The following is an 18,657-nucleotide window of genomic DNA, read 5'->3' as shown; positions in this document are numbered from 1 at the left end:
CCCTGCAGCCCAGGGATGCTCTTGGGGGGCAAGAGCAGAGGTGACCGCCGGCCATCGCTCCCGTCTCTCTCTCTTAGGCTCAGCCAACCTGTGCCGCCTGCCCGCGTGGGAGCAGCCCTTCCCTGCAGCCTGGGCACCCCTGGCAGGGGGGACACCCCAGGCCCCCCAGGCACCACCAGCAGGTATGGCACCCCAGTCTGCTCTGGCACCTTCCCCATCCCCATCACACCCCTTCCCCTGGCACTTTTCACATGGGGGTTCAGCAAGCCCCGGTGAGCATCCTTGCCCTCGCCCGGGCGGCACGTGCCCAGGAAAGCCCATCTGCAGAGAATTCCCCAAATATTTGGGGCCACCTCTCCCGTTTCACCTCCTAGATGCGAGTCTCCTCCCCGATTTGCAACCCCGTCCCACCGGCACAGCAGCTCACCCCGTGGGGATCGCCCCGGCCACAAGCTCCCCACGCCCCTGGCCCAGAGCTGGGGGATGTCGGCCATCGGGGCCGGCTCGGCGGGTGCCCCTGGAGAGTCCCCCCGCCCCAGCACGGCTCCCCCTCACCCACACAGGGCTGCAGAGAGCTCCATGTGGCTGCCTCTTCGACCCCCGCGTCTTCCGCATCCAGTGGACAACCACCCACCTGCCTCCGCCGGCCACTGCCACGCTCGGCCAAGGCGCCGCTTCTCTGCCGGGTGCTGCCCTGTGGCGTCCCGGGGGCTGCGGGGCCCCCCTGGCCTGGACAGCCCCAGGGACCCCCCAGGGCCAACCACAATACCTCGCACCCTGTGAAAATCAGAGGAGTGGCGTGGCCCCAGCCCCTCTGGAGCTGCCACTGTCCATCCCCGGCTACCAGCACAGCGAGGGGCAGTTGGCACAGATCAACATCCCCAGCATGGCCACCCCTGTGGGGGCACCCCTGGGCAGCGATGTCCCCCCCAGCCCCTGCGCTGCCAGCCACAACCAAGCCGTTGGGGACACTGCAGGCGACCTTGCAGTGTCCGAGGAGATGCTCCTGGAAGAGGCCCTAAGGCTCTTCAGTTGCTCCCTGGATGGAGTGGGGGTCAGCCAGGATGGTCCTAGCAGCAGCCCCATGTCTGGGGACCCTGCTGGCACCAGCGGAGCGGAGAGAGGGATGGCCCCAGCCCCCCCAGCGATGCCAACACCCATCCCCGGCTACGAGAACATCGAGGGGCCGTTGGCCAAGATCAACACCTGTGGCATGGCCACCCCTGTGGGGGCACGCCCAGGCAGTGACGTCCCCCCCAGCCCCTGTGCTGACCCCCACAATCAAGCCCTTGGGGAGCCTGTAGGTGAACTTGCAGCGTCTGAGAAAGTGCCTCTGCAAGAGGCCCTAGTGCTCTTTGGTTGCTCCCCAGATGGAGTGGGCGTCAACCAGCATGCTCCCAGCAGGAGCTCCATGCCCGGGGACGCTGGTGGCACCGGCGCAGCCACCCCCCACCGCGACTTCAGCTCGCTCTCGCTGCCTGAGGAGATGCTCACCCCTGACTACTGCATCCCCGAGCTCAGCGACGCCATGCTGAGCCTAGAAATATTCAACATCATCGGGATGGAGCCCCAGGAGCTGTGGGAGGATGCCGGGATGGACCTGCCACCATCCCCGCCTGCCACGGCAGACAAGCGGAGGAAGAGGCAGGCGCAGAGCTCCTTGCCAATGCCACCCAACAAGCGCAGGGCTCTTGCAGCCAACGTGGGGGTGTGAGGGGGGGGCGGGGATTAGACAGGGGTGAGAGGGATGGAGATGGGGGGAGTGGGGGGTGGAAGAGGAGGGGGGGTACTTGTTGAAGGGGGCGCCGGGGAGGGGGGTAGGGAGGGGTTAGACCAGCTTGGATGGGACCTTTCCTCTTGTCTTTTCAATTAAAAGCTCCTTCTCCAGAACCGCTCCGTGCCTGTGTGGGAGGGGGAGGGAGAGCAGGGGGCACCAAGAAACAGCACCCAAGAGGTGCAAAAGCCCCGCTGAGCCCCAGATCCGAGCTGGGGAAAGCCCCGAGGGGAACCGAGCCACCCCCAGGGCCGAGTCACCACCAGCGGGGCAGGCAACGGTGGGGCGGGACGCGGACGACTCCCCTCTCCCCTTCCCCAGGGGGAGCAGCCCTTTGGTGGGGAAGCCAGGACAGACAGCTCCCTGCAGGACTCACGGACACGGCCCCACGCAGAAAGCAGCACAGAGCCCCTGCGACAAGGACAGACCTCGGGGGCCGGGGGGGACACGGGCACACATGACAGCAAGGGCTGCAAGGCCTTCGTCTTGAACACCACCAGCGTCCCCTCCAGCGGGGACAGGGCTCGGTGCAAAGCCCTTCAAAGCCTCAAGACCATCACGGCCTTCCTCGGGTCCCACTGACCTCAGCCCCGGAGAGCCCAGCTTTGCCTCACTGACACACCAAAATAACCCCAAATCACCCCAAGAATGGCGAGGGAGGGAGCTGCAGGCCACGCAGGGACCCTCCTCCCCTTGTCTGGCTGCACCTTGGGCAGCTGCAAGACCGGGAAGTGGCGGGGGGGGAAGGGGGGGAGTGGAAATCAGAAGGAAAAAAAAAAAACAACCAACCCCCCAAAAAAACCCAAATCACTGCACCGGCCAGAAAGAGCCTGGAAACTTCATCCCTCTTTATTGCCCATTTCCCATGCGAGCTCCACGACCTGGGAGCAACGCAGCCAACGGCACCTTCGAGAACCAGACTCACAGCCTGCTGCAGCTGACCCTGCTCGCGCAGCTGAGGTGGGCTGGATGATCTCTAGAGGTCCCTTTCAGCATCCATTCTGTGCTGCTGTGACTCTGTCTCCGCCGTGGTTTAACCCCAGCCAGCAACTAAGCACCACGCAGCCGCTCACTCACTCCCCCCCATCCAGTGGGATGGGGGAGAAAATCTGGAAAAAGAAGTAAAACTCGTGGGTTGAGATAAGAATGTTTAATAGAACAGAAAAGGAGAAACTAATAATGATAACACTAATGAAATGACAACAGCAATAATAAAAGGATTGGAATGTACAAATGATGCGCAGTGCAATCGCTCACCACCCCCCGATCGACACCCAGCTAGTCCCCGAGCAGCGATTCCCCCCCCACACTCCTCAGTTCCTATACTAGATGGGACATCGCATAGTATGGAATACCCTGTTGGCCAGTTTGGGTCAGGTGCCCTGGCTGTGTCCTGTGCCAACTTCTTGTGCCCCTCCAGCTTTCTCGCTGGCTGCGCATGAGAAGCTGAAAAATCCTTGACTTTAGTCTAAACGCTACTTAGCAACAACTGCAAAAATCAGTGTTATCAAGGTTCTTTGCATACTGAACTCAAAACATAGCACTGTACCAGATACTAGGAAGACACTTAACTCTATCCCAGCTGAAACCAGAACACTTTGAACCACTTAACATTCCATGAGAAATACCCCAAGAGCTCAAGAAGAAAGAGCAGAAAGACAGGAGACAGGTGAAAGCCTAGAGCACCAGCTAGACGGAATGAAAGACCCTCTTCCTTCTCTGAAGCTTCAGCAAGGCTTCCTTCACCTGCTTGTTCCTCCGACTGTAAATGACGGGGTTCAAACTGGGGCTGACGAGACTGCAGAAAAGGGAAAGAACTTTCTCCCTCCCAGAGGAGTTACCGCTCCCGGGCCCCGCGTACATGAAGATGGCGTTTCCATAAAAGACACCCACCACGGTCGGGTGGGAGCCACACGTGGACAAGGTTTCGTGCCATCCTGGCACAGAGCAGATGCGCAGATCGGTGGCCGGGGTGTCCAGGGAGGAAATCAGGATTAAGGCTAAAGGCAAGAGGAAGAAGCACACACAAATAGCAAAGATCAGGACTTTATTGGCAGGAGCGGCAGTGCAGGCCAGCTTTAAGACAGCAAGAACTTCACAGGAGAAGTGGACAACCTCGCAGGGGCCGCAGAAAGGCAGGTGTAAAGCCAGAGAGGCTTGCAGTGTACCAAATACGAACGCCAAAGCCTACAAAACTGTGGCAAGGGTGAGGCGCAGCCTCCAGATCATGATGAGGGCATAGCGCGGGGGACGGCAGATTGCCACGTAGCGAACATGAGACATCACGGCCAGCAGCATGCACGCTGTAAGTGCAAAGATTAAATAAAGATGGATCTGTGCCCCACACCCAGCAACGGAGAGGGTTCTGCCTTGTCCAAGGAGGCTCCTTAGCATACGGGGGACATTGCTGGAGGTGTAGCAGATGTCCCCGATGGAGAAGTGGCAGAGGAAGAAGTACACGGGGCTGTGGAGGCAGTAGTCCAGGCAGATAAGCAGAAAGACAAGTGCGTTTCCCATCAGAGTGGCAGAGCAGAGGGCAGAGAAAAGGCCAAAGAGGCAGCGCTGCAGGGCTGGGGTGCTGCAGAACCCCAGGAGGACGAATTCTGTGACAGTCGTTTCATTCTGCACGCTGTGCTGGAGGTGAGGCAGCACAAACTGCGACCACGGAGTTCTGGAAGCGAAGGAGCAAGGAAAAGGAAACAAAAAGGAGAGTTTTCCTAAGAATGTTGTGTCCTTCTTTACTCTTTACGCTGCAGCTCCCTTCTCCCTGTTTTTCCCTCTGACTCCAGTGAAAGGTGCGTACTACCCTCCCCATGCTGAGCGACGCACATCTGAATTGCAAGCTCCAATCTCTCTGCAAACTTTGAGCAGTTTGACCAATCTCGCACAACTTTGCTGCCTAGCTTGCCCTTGAAGTCCTTCTTTTCCTGGGTTGGTTTTGGGTTTTTTTTGCAGGGGGTGGAGAGGGGCAGGGTGTGGTGTCGCTGTTGGAGAAGATAAGATGATCAAGATTGCAGGTGTCGATTAAGGTGAAGTCAGAACAACTTCAAAGCAGCTATATTAAATTAAGTCCATATTAAAAGGAATGCACAGTTCACAGAATAATTCCAGTTTTACCATTAAACCAACCAGCGTTTCCAAGCCACTGCTGTGTCCTCTTTACCTTCGTGAAATGCATTCCTATTGAATCCTGCAGTTGCTTGATCCAACTCCCCTTCCCAGCAGGGAGGCTACTGCAGGCCCGGGAAGGTCAGGCAGAACGTCACCTTGGTTCCTGCTGTGCAGCTGCTCGCCGTTACCAGTTTCGCAGGGTGCTGGTCAAGGTCCCTGGGCATCCCCTGGCACTTGTCTCCACGCGGCTCTCTGGTCTCCAAGATCTTCCGCCACTTCCAGGATATTTCCTCCAGCCAGGATCTTCACCTTTTCCTTCCTGGGTCCCTTTCTTCTCTTCAAGATCCCTTCTTCTTTCTGGGAACCCTTCTTTTTGCCACCACCTCTTCTTTCTGGAACCCCACGCCCCCACTTTTCCCAATCTAAGTTGTCTATGTGAGCAGTACGAGGCTTGATCAGCCTCCGAATTAAGGCTTCTGGCTCCTAGCTCTGTATTAACTGTAGGATTCGGGACATGCCACTTTTGCTTATTCCAGGTGTTACCCAAATTTACAACCAGCCCACGCTGGCTGCGTGTAGCAAGAAGCAGGCTTCTGCTTGACAGCTCAGAATTCAGTTTCAGACATTCACACGCACAGACCTTGCCACACACGTGCACCCCGTCACGTCTTGCCTGGTAACCTTCACAGTTTGAGCCAGTTTTTTGTCTACGGCCGGGCTTCAGAGGCAGGGCATGGCCACAGAAGCGCATTCCCCCCGTCAGTCTGTGAGCTGAGCAAGGGAGAGTCAATACTTGTCTGGTGAGCCTCATACCCAGGCAATGTGGGCGATCCCTCTCCTGCGACAGCCCTGGCAAAAGCCACAGCAGGGTGCTCCCTTGCCTCTGCCTAGGTCACTGGGGTTCCCCTGCCTGCCATTGCTCCTTTGTCCTCCTCTGTGTTTGTGGAGATGAACCTTTAACCACACAACTTAACACCTACAACGCCGGGAAAAAGAGAGGCTGCAGAGGGTCCAGCGGGGAAGGTCGCCGATGTACAATGCTCTTTGTGAGAGGCAGCACACCCAGCTCACCTCCTTGCTCCTGAGCTGCTCTATCGGAAGCACTGCGTGCAGGACGCTCTGCTCAACAGGCTGTGTCTGTCTCTGACTGCCTTGTCCTTGCTACAGCACCGTGTGCTGGGGGAACGCCACGGAGAGCAAGGAGGACGCTCTTTCCCCAGGAGCAACGGAGGGTGCTCAGCTGAGTGCTGCTGCAGGGGCCAAAGTGGGGCAGGCAGGCAGGCAGGGGAAGGCAGGAACGAGGGAGCTGGGAGTAACCGGCCAGTCTGGGAGATGCCCGAGAGGCTCAAGAACCCTGTAAGCACAGGACGAGCTTAGAGGAGGTTCAACGTGAGGCCCTGTGCTTAACCATCCCCTCCAGATCTGGACCTTCTCTGCTTCCCGAGTTACCGTGCAGTTTAACAGCCTGGTGCAGAGATCCTGACTGGGAGATCACTGTACCTCCAGGACTTAGGGATCCACCTAACAGTTAACCTGAGCGGGTGCAGGTCTGTGCTGCGCTGTACCTACAGCGTGGCCTTCAGGCTGTGTCCCTACACATGTCCCTTGGCCGCAGGATAAACGGAGCTCGTTGACTGTAACAGAGGAGCCTCCAGGCAGCTCCTGCTTGGTACCAGCGATTACGCCACCTGCGCGGCCCTGCCGTTATCTAAAGTACAGCAAGAAGTCCGCGCGTGAACATCCTTTACGCATAGAGTTGTTTTCTTCTAAGAAAAGTTGTATAACACCGTGAATGACCAAAAGGAGGAACTTCTCCACAGGCAGGATCTGTACAGTGTGCCAAGGGAAAATCCATCTGGGGTCTGCCCAATGCTGCATGAACGCAGGGTCCCCAGCATCTGAAGGGACCTAAGATTTACTTGCTACCTAGATGCCTCTTCTTGCTGCCTGTACGCCTTCTTCCTGGCTACCTCGCCTCCCAAGATCTTGCCCACCCCCCGCCTACTGGGGAGGGGGGGAATGTTAGAGAGACAGCCTCGATGCTGTGCCAGCACTGCTCAGCCATGGCCAAAACACTGCTGTGTTATCAACAGCTTTCTAGCTACCAGTACAGAGCACAGCACTACGAGGGCTGCTGTGGGGTAAAGGAACTCCAACTCAGCCAGACCCCATACAGAAGGAAAGTGGAGGAACAACAGAGGGGGCAGCCCAGGGACACAGAGCCCCAGGTCTCATCTGGCCGCTCCTGTGACCATACGGTGTATTCAAAATCAAATACCTGAAGTGCTCCCTTAGATGCAGTTTACAGCCCGGGGACAAGAAGGTGGCAGTTCTGCATTTTGCAGCTTCCAGGCTGATGGCAGAGCCAAAGCAAAAAAAAAAAAGAAACCAAACCAAACCAAACCAAGAGAGGTAAAACTGGAGCGCAGGGAGCAAATGCTTTTCTTTCACCTTAGGCCAACTGCTCAGACGCTCTCTATGCTGCCCTGCCACAGAGGGCATCCCTCTCGTACCAGTAAGAGACATAAGAGTGAATTAAAGCCAGGACCCCAAACCAGAACAAAAACCCGGTCGTGATGAAGAAGAAAGTGGAGAATGCATCAAATATAACAGAAAATTATTTTGGACGTTCCCAGTTTACATTTGGAAAAAAGAGAAAAAAAAAAAGAAGAGGAATTAGGTATTAAAAGAGCAGCACTGAATGATAAAGCAGTAGCAGTCCCTCTACCACTACAAACCCACACCCCCACACGCACGTACGCACACAGACTTAACACCACCAAACTCCCATTGACTGTGACGTTCACCTCAGCTTGCTGGTCTAGAGATACTGAATGCCTGAAGCACACCAAGGATAACTGAAAACGTCTGCATGGCTTTAATGGGAATCCTCCAACTGAAACAAAGCGCTTTCTCCCTCCGTCTCCGTTGGCACATCCCCAAGTCACGCTCTCACTCCTCTCCTTCAAAGTCAAGATTCCTAAACGTGAAAAGCGGGAGTGGGGAAAGGCGAAGGGAAGAGAAAAAGAGGGAGAGCATCATCAGTGGAAGACCTGCCAGCTGCTGCTGATTCAGCCCTGTTCGGGGGACCACCCCAGCAGAGAGGAGCTGGTTTGCATGCCACGGTCCTCACTGCCTGTTCCCAGGGACAGGCCGTTTGCTCAGCCTTGCCGGCCAAAGCGTGGGAAAAGCGTAGGCGTGCGCCGTCGCTTGCAGAGGAGCACGGTCACGTTCACGTGCAATCCTTTACCTTTTTCCTCCCTGGATTCAAAGGGTTTCTGTCTTCAAAGTGAGAGCCTTCCATACGGTCGTTTGTGACATTTCATCCAGGGTAATAATCTCAGAAAGATCAGTCCTGCAATAAATATTTTAAATAGCAATCCGTGATTATGGGAACTGATGCCACCAAGGGCATTAGCATCAGCAAGAGGAACAGCGGAGCCCCGAGAATCAAAGCTCCGCATAAGCGTGGGAGGTTTTGCTGGATGAGGAGTTTTGGGAGGCAAGCCGGGGAGCCGCAGAGCAACAGCTCTGTGCAAAGGCTCTTGCTGGGGTTTAGCCCCGGTCCGGGTTCCTAAGCCACTGCTGGTACACATCACGCCTGCAACTCCTCATGTGTAAGCATGAGGATCTCCAGCTACCGTAAAGGCACTGATGATGCAAGCTTTGGGGGTCAAACGCGAGCGCTGCAGCCACTCTGCTTGGGGTCAGAGCCCTGCGATCACCTCCTGCAGCCCTGCCCCCGAATTTGATTTTCCCACCAAGCTGCCTGCTGGTTTCTGTGGGATGCCCCACAAAGAGGCAAGTGGAGAAAACTCTGCCAAACACCTTCAAGCTAATCTTGCCGGGGGTCCTGGCGCTTGGTGGGGCTTTACCTGTCACTGCCTTGCTTTGGGATATCCACGTCACTGGTCTTCCCCACGTTCAGCTGAACTGAACTTGCAGCAGCAGCAGCTTCCATCGCCCTCCTGGACTCCTGATGTTAAAAAGGGACAAATCACGTTCTCTGTCTTTGGTCAAAGTGGAGATAAGCTGAATGCCCAGCACAAACTTAGCAGTCTGCCCTCCCCTTCTGCCCCTTGGCAGCTATAGGTATTAGTGCAGCAGGGGAGAAACCGTTCACTCCAAAGATTTCGGGGCAGGGGGATTGTGTGTTCAAAACACGATTATGAGCAAATCTTGCCAGCAGCAGCAGCAGCAGCATCACCATCTAATAATAATCATCATAATGATAATGACCTTTGTGAAAAACAACTCGTTTTAAAAATTACACCTGTATTCAAGCGTTCAGCTCACTGCTACTTGAGGAAACAAAGGTTACAACGTGGGATCCAGGCTATTGGGATCTATTTCGACTGAGTGCTGATCTTCCCCCAACGTTTCCAGACAAGCTGTAAGAGAAACAGGCAATCTCACAGCCCGACGGAGATGTCCAGCCCCGAGGACCCAGCAAGCCTTACCTCTTCTTCTTCTCCGGCTTCATTTCTGGCATCGTCCAACTTCTTCTTCCTTTCTGGCATAAGGTCATCCAGAAAGCCGAGCTCTCGCTTTGAGAAGCAGAAATCCATCGCTTTCCGGACAAAGACGAGAGCCAAAACCTTCACGAATAAGAGGGAAGATGCGGTGAGCTCAGAGACGATGCCACCTCTCGCTCCAACGCTGCAAACACCCCGCTGCCGAGCGGCGGCAGCTCTTACCATCATGGGGAAGATGATGGCGGCACGGGACACCTTGATGGTCCAGAGCAGGACGAGGCAGGTCAGCTGGATCACCGTGAACAAATGCACCTTTCGCAAGGGCACGTGCCGCAGGTAGATGAAATCCGGCTGGTGTTTCGCCGGCATCCAAAACAGCTTCAAGCGATCAAAGAACTGCAAAATAAAAGGGAAAGGTTGCCACCTTGGGACTGCGGCAAGTTTCTGGCCCTCTCGAGACGTGGAGGCAGTTTGCAGCATCTCGCTTGCCGTCAGAAATCCTGGATCCCACCGCGTTCCTCCTGGGAGCAGCACCCGTTTTCCCTTCGCTCCATCTATCAACCGGCTTGCCCCTGAGAGATGCCCACCAAACGGCAACTATTCCATGCCATTCCATTATTAGCATTTCTTGGCCCACTGAATCCCCCAGCGAGGATTTCCACCAGTGGTAGAAACTGCCTTCCCTTTGCACTGAATTCCCCCGCTTTCACGTAACCAAACACTGACCTGCCCTAAACCCTGAAACAGAGAGCGCTGAACTTGCCTGGTCCTCCCAGCCCTATATACCTCCTGTGCCTCCACCAATCTTTTTCTTACACAAAAGAGTTTCATTGCTTGCTCTGCGAGAAGTTCTTCCCATGCCACTGCTTTTTTCCCTGCTGCTACGGAGACAAAATACCAGGGAGCCGACATGCTGCACGCTGTAAAAGAGTCCGTACCTGAATTCCTCTGAGCGACGACACACCCATGTAGAGAAAGACACCATAAAGCACAGGCATTGGTATAAACTGGGGGGAAAAAGAAAAAAAAAGAAAAGAATGCAATCGTTTCTTTTTCTATATTGCATTTTCAGTATTACCACCCTCTTCCACAGGCACTGCCTAAAATTGCTTGAAGCTTTCCAGCTTCCGTTCAGGCTTAGAGATGGGTCAGATTTTAACCATTAAAGATTTTGTGCGCACGAGTGAGCTAAGGCTCTGCTTTAGGCTGAACTTGGGAGTTACCTCTCCTCAGAATAATCCTATTTTCCAGAAAGGTTGGAGGAAAATAGGCGATTTCACCCGTGCTACCCTATGCCGCATTCTGTGGCGGTAGAAAAACACTTCTGCCTATTCTTGGGGCAACAGGCAAAGGCCACAGGCCTCCTTTTAGCCTAGAGACGAGATTACTTTGTGGGAGGAACGTGCAAGGAAGCCCACGGGGATGACCTCAGTCTGTTTAGCTCCTGGGAACGGCTGCTCCGGGGCGTTTGGGGAGCAAATTGCAGCCAGTAAAGGGCTGCCTGTTTGAAAGAGAGCAGATGTGCTGGTCTGAATATGCTCAACTGTAACCCATAAACATGGGCGGGCCTGAAAGGCACCCGAAAATTCAAACAGTTGCGTTGCTCGCTCGCCTCGAGCACACCAAACGGGGGCCTGAAGGGCTGCAAAGCCTAACGGAGGCTGGTTCCCACCGTGGGTCAAGCCCCAAGGGTTGGGATCACCTCCTCCTCCTCCGCTCCACAACTAACTACTCAGGCCTGCAGAGAGGGGACTGTTTTTCGGTAACCTCCAACAAGCTCGCGGTTGTTGGGTGGTTTGCATTTTCCTCTCACCTTTAACACGGAAGTGAAGAAGACGGAGCAGCCCATGAGCACAAAGATCAGCAAGCCAGTGACTCTCTGCTCTCGTATCCCCAGAAACTTGGGTTGTTCTCCTGGAGCTGAGCAGTCAGACTCTACTTTGAGGCTATTCACGTGGGTGATGGACAGGACGGTCGCAGCCACAAACCAGGGCAGCCCCATCACAGAGCACACCCCGAGCATCACGGCCACCACGAAAAGGTCCAGGTGGTACCCGCATCCTTTCTGCAGGCAGGAAAACAAGAAACAGAGCATCCCATAGCACAAGAGCAAGGAGAACGTCGCAAGTCAGACTCAAACCCTGCTCGAGCACAAGTCAACTTCTTCAGAATTTAAAACAAGAAATGGAAACGAGTAAGGGTGTATGCAGGCTTTGCACAAGCACCTGGCGTGAAAATCTGGCAGGAGTTCAGACACAAGGGATATGGGGAGCTTGTGCGATACATACTTCTCCAAAAAAAACCCACCCACAACCCAAAACCACCAAACCATTTTTTTCACTCACAAAGAAAATTCTACCACTTGCAAGGAAGGTGTGACTCTGAGTTATCCCTGGCAGCGCATCAAAACAATTCATTCCCCGCACCTGCTGCTGCTGCCATTTTAAAACAAAAACGCGCTTCTGTATTGCTCCAAGATTAATTTGCTCCTCCAAAAGGTTGCTCATCTGAACTGCCCTGTCACTTGCTCCCTGCATCATCGTTAATCCAGGAGAGCATCCTGCCACGCAGCCTGACCTTGTCCCAAACCAATGCCTTCAGAAAGCATCGGGAATAAGAGCTTCTCCCCAGACCTGCAGCCCAGAAGGGGCTGGGGCTGGCGTCATCTCTCACAGGCCCTTACCTTCAGCTTGTGCTCCTTCCTGTTCACAATAACGGCACTGATCTGCTGGTCCATGAATATCAAGATGGTGCAGAGCAGAGCTGGGACGAGCGCAGCCAACACCGTCCACCAAGGGTTGGGTCCTATGGGGTTGATGAACCACCCGCGGTCGTCTCTGGTAGGCTGCAACAAAGCCCACACATCAGCATCGTCTCCCAGCCCAGGCACTCCACTGGCTTTCATTCTCCCCTCCCTCCCTGTGTCAGAGCACCTCCCAGCCCTGGCTTCATGTCCCCCTCTCCCGTGGGCTTCAGCAGTGCCAGTCTCCTCTTTGCAAGCACCTCTAGATACTTCTCCTGTAGGCATCTAGTTTTGGGGCCATCTTCTCCTTTCCAGGAGGAAGCAAGGCACTTGGAGGTGGAAGAGGAGATGGTCACACCACCAGCATCTCCTCCAGACTCAGCCCTGCCCTGCCCCGGCATCACCTTGTGGCACCCCCACCTGCCAAAACACCCCATTACCTTGAACGCATGGGGGACCTGGAGCTTCGGCGATGGGATCCCAACCACAAAGTCAAGGAGCACCATGATGACGATGGTGAGGAAAACAGCAAAGTCGCTCACTGTGGACCGTACCTGGGGCAAGGAACCAGAGGTGAAAGGGGCATGGCAAACAGGGCCGTAACGTGAGATGCAAGAGTTGCAGACATCCACAACATTAAGGCTGGTTAACCAAATCCCACCACCCCTCTGAGCACGTGCAGCCTGATCCCTTGCTTAGATACTGTTGCTGTGTTTGTCCCTGTGAGATCTGGTGTCAGACAATAAAAAAAGCTTAATTAGGCGGACAAGGGTTGGTTTAAGTCAAAACCTAAAAATAATAAAAATAACATTAAAAATAAGAAAACAGATGCCTGCCACTACAGCTACACTCACAGCTACAATGGCAACAAGGCACTGAGGCATCCTTTAGTCCTCAAAAGGAAGCTCCTCATTTGACTCTACTTTCCGCTCGAGCACATAATGCACAGAAGGTAAGGAAAAAAAACCCCAAACCCCAAAACTTTGGGAAACCTGACTTCCTACTACCTGAGGAGGAAAAAAAAAAAATTAAAAAAAATCAAACCCCAAAAATGTTCAGTCTGGGGCAGGTCATGAGGCAGGTGGGAAATGCTACGATGATTTTGCACTCATGGAAATGAGTGCGGGACATCCAAGCTCTTGGAGAGCTTGGCCTGCAAGGCCAACGTTTCCCAGCTTGACCAAGGCGGGGCAAATACTGCTTAGTGCTCCGGGAAAGCCATTTTGGGAAACGAGTGTGGAGATGGACGCTGGCCACCATCTTCTACTTACTCTGGTTGGAAAGTAGTGGCTGGTTTTAAACTTCTTCAAGAAGCTTGACAGGGCAAAGGTGGCGAAGAAGAGGATGCAGCACCAGAGGAACACGTCAGGCGTGTAGGGGCCGTCGCGTCCACAGGCAGGTCCTTGAAACTCCCCACGCAAATACCGACATTCCTGGAGAAACAGAGCGTCAGGACACAAAGGCAGTGCACGTGCGGCAGGGAAACCTCGCATAGCTAGGGGGTTTTGAGGATCTTGGTCCAAGATCCACGACCCTGTAACTGCTCCTGCCAATTATATTTAATTTATTATATGAGCTCCTGCTCATTATATTTAATGAGCAGCAGCAGCAGCTGAACAAGTGACACATCGAACTACAGAGCGGAGAAATGAGATGTGAGGGGACACCATACCACACACCCTCGGCACGTCCTCTGCCTGCCATTTGAGCAATCGTGGCTAGAGAAGACACCAGAGGGAAGAGGAAACACTGGAAACTCTTGGGGATAGAGAGAGAGGGAAGAGGGAAGGAGGGCTAAAGACAACCATGGTAGGAAAGGAGGAGAAGAGACAAATCGTCCCGTCCCAGGGGAGGGCTCGCAGAACCTGGCCAAGAGGGCATGAAGGCCACCATAAGAGCCTGCCGCCCTAGGCCCGGGCTCTGCTTCCAGCAACAACAGCCTGAGAGGCTGCTCAGACATGCAAATTTATGCATGTACCTACAGACAGCACTGAACGAGAAAGCAAGGCCTGGAGTTACTAGGAACCCATTAAGGAGACCAATTACTATCTTTCAAGCATGAACTTAAGTCTTACAACTTCTACAATAATCAAACCACCCACTACTTAACCTTCCTCCCAGTCAGAAATACTGTCCTGCAACAGGCCTGAGGGGGACGCTTGCTACCCACAATGTTGGGGACCAGGTAGACTGGGACAAGGTGGACTCTCCTCCCCAGGACCAAGCGGGTTAAAACCACACGCTAGATTTAAGCAAGGACTTTTCCGAGCAGCACTAGCACAGTTTGAAGCCCATCATTCCCTGAAGGGCTCTGACTTCTGCACCATGCAAATGCCCCTGGACCCCATGGCCGCGGCGCGAGGAAGCAGTGGCTCGGGGCACTTACGGTCACCGTGAGGTTTTCCCAGGCGATGCCAGACACGTTGATCTTGTTGCTCGCCCAGAAACGCAGCGTTTCGTTGCTGGGATGGGTCGGTGCCTCACACTTACAGCTGGCAGGAGAGAAGCCAAGACAGGGGTAAGGGAAAGGCGATGGAGGTGCAGCCTGGAGCTCCTGCCAAGGGGCAGCAGCTTTCTCAGGGGGAAAAAAAACCCACTAGTAGCTGGTGAGGAAGTCCAGCTTGCTGTGCATGTGCACAGGGTAGGTGTCTCGCAGGTGACTCAGCTTCTCCAGAGCCTCGTAGATGAAGATGATGCAGATGAGGGAGGCAAAGGCTTCTTCCGTGAAGCGGGTGACGTAGCACACCAAACAGCTGGCGTCGGTGGCCACCAGCACTATGCACAAGAAGGCGGTCCACAGCCCAATGCACGCCCGCAGAGACAGATAGGAGAGCGTGTACTCCCTGGGAAAGCAAAATGAAACAAAGGCTGGAAAGGCCAGCAAGAGGCCCTGAGCCATGCCTGCCTTCGGGGAAAGCGGGGAGCAATTTTGGAGCGTGTCAAGGCTGCGGATGGGAAATGCAGTTTCCACGTACTACTACAGAGAGCCTCGGGGCTGTGGTGCAGGGGGTAGACCCACAGGAGGAGAGGCCAATTATTTAGTTACCACTGTTTAACAAGGATCTTGTGTTAACACCTTGGAGGCTGCTTGAGGTCAGGTCCCTCTTGGGCCAGGTGGTGTTCTCCCACATCACCCTGACGCCCTAACACTGAAACCAGCTGGGTTTGCACCCAGTCACCTGCTGCCAGCAACCTGGGGCTTAATAATAAACCTTATGGCAACAAGGGTGGTTTATCTCCCACCAAAGCCATCGCAACAAAAGGACTGTCACTAAAATCTAGCAACTACCCCTAAGAAAAAGAAAACAAAAGCATCTTTTCTCCATCACTGCCCCCTTCTGAAGGCTCTCACAGCACCCAGCTGCGGCAGCCAGCCTTACTTGCAGAACTTGTAGAGGATCTTCTCAAACACGAGGACGGGTCCGGTGCTGCCGAGGATGGTGAGAGGTTGGCCGGCAAAGAGGCAATACACCACGCCGGCCATGGACGCGCCCAGCAGCGACTCCATGGCACTCTGTCCGGGGAAGAGAGGCAGCCGTGAGTAAATAAAGCGTTAGGGAGAAACAAAAACCAAAGCCAATTCACTGCAGCAAGGACTTTGGCCTGAGTTTGATCCTCCCCCATGCCCCCCAACAGAGAGAGGTGCTCACTATGTGGCCATTGGTCGCCTCCCCCAGCAGTCCCCCAAAGGTGATGACAGGGGACATGCAGGCACAGTAGAGGAAGAGGAAGGACGCCAGGCACTGCAGGCTCAGACCATCCCGGAAGTCGCTCCAGAACCACGGGGCTTTCCGCTTCACGTCCAGGCTCAAACCTCCAAAGAGCCTGCAGGAAGGAAAAAGAAGAGAGTCTGTTCTCTTGGAGGAACACGCTGACTTTGCTTTGCTGCAGAAGGGCAATCACAAGCACAGAGTAACTTTCGTGGCTAAAAAGAAGCACCCTCCTTCATCCCAAATCAAGGAAACCTGCATGCAATGGTGATGGCTGGGGCTGAGCCCAGCCGCCCAGATCTCCCCCCTGCCCAGCCCAGGGGACCAAGCTGGCAATGTGGAGCCCCTTCACTGAACCAGCTAACCCCAAAGACCTGCTAGAAGGGAAGGTGCCTGCTCAGATTTGAGAGGCAAACAGGAAAAAAACCCCAAACTGTTAAAGCTCCCACCTTCCCGTCCGCTGCAGTTCAGGGCCACTGTGTTTCTCCAGCGTGCTGTGAGAAGCACTGTCATCAAGAGCTCCTGGCATCTTCCTTTTTTCCTGTTAAAATGGAAGTAAGATAAAGCTATGGACTTGTAACCACTGGCTTGTCTTGCGTCTGGTCTGGCTCTGTGACTGTGTCAGAGTGGGACCTTGTGAATTTGGGCCCCTGAACAGCATCCCCAGCCGTCCTGCCCGTCCCCCTCGCGCCTCCCACCTGCGAAGGGACGTTTTTCGGGGGCTCGATTCGGATCGATGGATCCCACTCTCCTGGCGGCAAGACCGTGACCTGATCCAGAAACTCGTCGATGCCAGCCACGAGGTCAGCCCCGTTCTTGGCTTTATAGGCAACGTCACGGAAAACCTGCCAATAGAAGACAACCTGGTGAGAGGACAACCCAGCTCGGATGTCCTAACCAGTGCAATAAGCTCTTGGCTAAACGCAAGGCTTTCTCCCCAAAATTTCCTGCTGGAAAGGGCAGGAAATATTCCCCCAAAAGGAAAAATCTGTGCATCGGGGCATTTGTAATCATCTCCCCCACGAGGCCCCCGTCCCCCATGGCACACCATACCCTTCTGCTTAAAGAGCAAGAGAAGTTTTACTGGCCCTGGCAATGCCACCACTGGGGACAGCGTGCTGGGGAACCCGGCGAGAAGGATGAGGTGCAGGATGCACCCCGGGTGGGATTTCAGCCTCCAGGATGTGGGGTGATGCAAAGCTGCGTGTTTGCTTTGGGGTGAGAAAGAGGGCTGGGCTATTTGGAGAGCTGCGGGCAGCTGGGACAGCAAATCCTCTTCCTCACTACTTCAGAGACAGGGAGAGCTGAAGAAAGGCAAAAATGACCCGGAGCTATCTCATCTTGTCGCACCTCATCCGTCATGATAGTGGCCATGGACCTGCCGATCTCATGGTACTGATGGGCTTTTCCTTCTGGTCCAAGCAAAACAAACAGGAACCTGGGCAAGAAAAACAAAATGAGAGAGAGAAGAAGGTGTCCTTGCTCCAAGAGCACCCAAGGAAAGCCCTGGCAGCTCCCAGCCCAGAGCGTGGCTCAAGACGGGACACGTAGGCTCAGCGACGCCGCGATGAATTTGAAATTCTTCAAAACCGACGGCAAATTTAATTTGGGGGCCAACTTTCATTACAATTGGCCAATGGGTTTAAAAGCTACAGCAGGGAATGGAGAAACGAAGGCGAGGAGATGTGGGTGGGGGAAACGTGCTTGCTCCCCCTCCCACTAGCCTTGTTCCCTTGGGACACCAAACTGATGCCTGCAGCTTGATGTTTGGTTGGGTGTCTTTTTTACGGAAAAAATTTGCGCTTCTCATTCGCACCTTGTTGGGATGGGAACTTCCGTCATGCCTGAGAGGAGGACAGCCGGGCTCAGGCGGACAAATGCCACGATGGGCTGGTGAAGGAAATCCAGCTCTCCTACGAGCACGTTGGATGCTTCAGCCCCGGTGGGAATTTTCTTCATGAAGTGCAGCTCCGCCTGGGCACGACAAGCGATTTTCAGGCAATTACCCCAAAAGCAAAGCCCACAGCACTCTGCAGCACACTCTGCAGCCAAGTTTGCAAGAGCAAATCTGGCCCTAAAGGCGTAAGAAAGCTACGAGTGTCTCACCTTGCTTAAATCCATTGCTCCGCTCTCAGGGTTCACCCCATCTTTAGCTTCCGCAGCGGCGGGAGAAGGACAAGGGGTGATTGTTTGGGCTGGTAGGAAAAAGAAAGACACTCAGAAAGATGGACAAGGAGCAACTGGGACGCTTCTCCTTTGCCCGGACAAGTCTAATGGGGCCACAGCCCTGCAGAAACCCTCACCTGGCTTGTAGAGGAGGTGCAGGTCTGACTGCCTCTTGCTCACATCAGCAAACGAGCAGACAGCGGGGAGAAGGGTGGTTGTCTTCTCGTTCTGATGGTGGTGCTTCCTCAAAAGGACTTCTCGAACTCGCGCCCGCGTGTGCTCGTCAAACTCCGTGGACTGTTCTTGCTGGGCCAGGATCATATCTGAGGATGGCAAAGGGAAACAAAGCCATCAGAGCAGAAACCCCAACAAGTCCCGACCCCCAAAGCCCCCAGGGAAGGCTGTGCCACACAGGCTGTACCCTAATGCCGGCTCAGCCTTGCATAGCAAGGCTTTTTAATAATGTTCAGCCTTTGCAGCGAAAACGAGAATTTTCTTTTGCTAAGAAACATCACCCAAGTGCTTATTCATCATTCCGCTAAGATAAATATTTCCCATTCTAAAGAACGCAATTTTCTTGCCCGACCTGGCCTTTCTGACTCTACACGTTTACCCAAATTATAAGCAATCTATAGCACAGACGTTCCCAGAGTTTCCCGTGCTGATCGAGTGCAATTT

The 18,657-nt window shown here is 54.4% G+C and overlaps 1 long non-coding RNA gene across 1 annotated transcript in view; it reads right to left on the bottom strand.

The window, feature by feature from the left end:
* Positions 1–7,786, bottom strand: part of LOC138684194 (uncharacterized) — a 154,360-nt gene extending 146,574 nt beyond the window's left edge. The window contains exon 1 of the long non-coding RNA XR_011323570.1: positions 7,285–7,786. This is a non-coding gene — a long non-coding RNA (uncharacterized lncRNA). The remainder of the gene's footprint in view (positions 1–7,284) is intronic.
* Between the last annotated feature and the right edge of the window lie 10,871 nt (positions 7,787–18,657).

This window comes from Haliaeetus albicilla, unplaced genomic scaffold (genome assembly GCF_947461875.1).
Source record: "Haliaeetus albicilla unplaced genomic scaffold, bHalAlb1.1 scaffold_39, whole genome shotgun sequence".
Classification (NCBI taxonomy): Eukaryota; Metazoa; Chordata; class Aves; order Accipitriformes; family Accipitridae; genus Haliaeetus; species Haliaeetus albicilla.
Note: the sequence above shows the minus strand (reverse complement) of the source record. Positions and strands in the feature narration are given on the sequence as shown.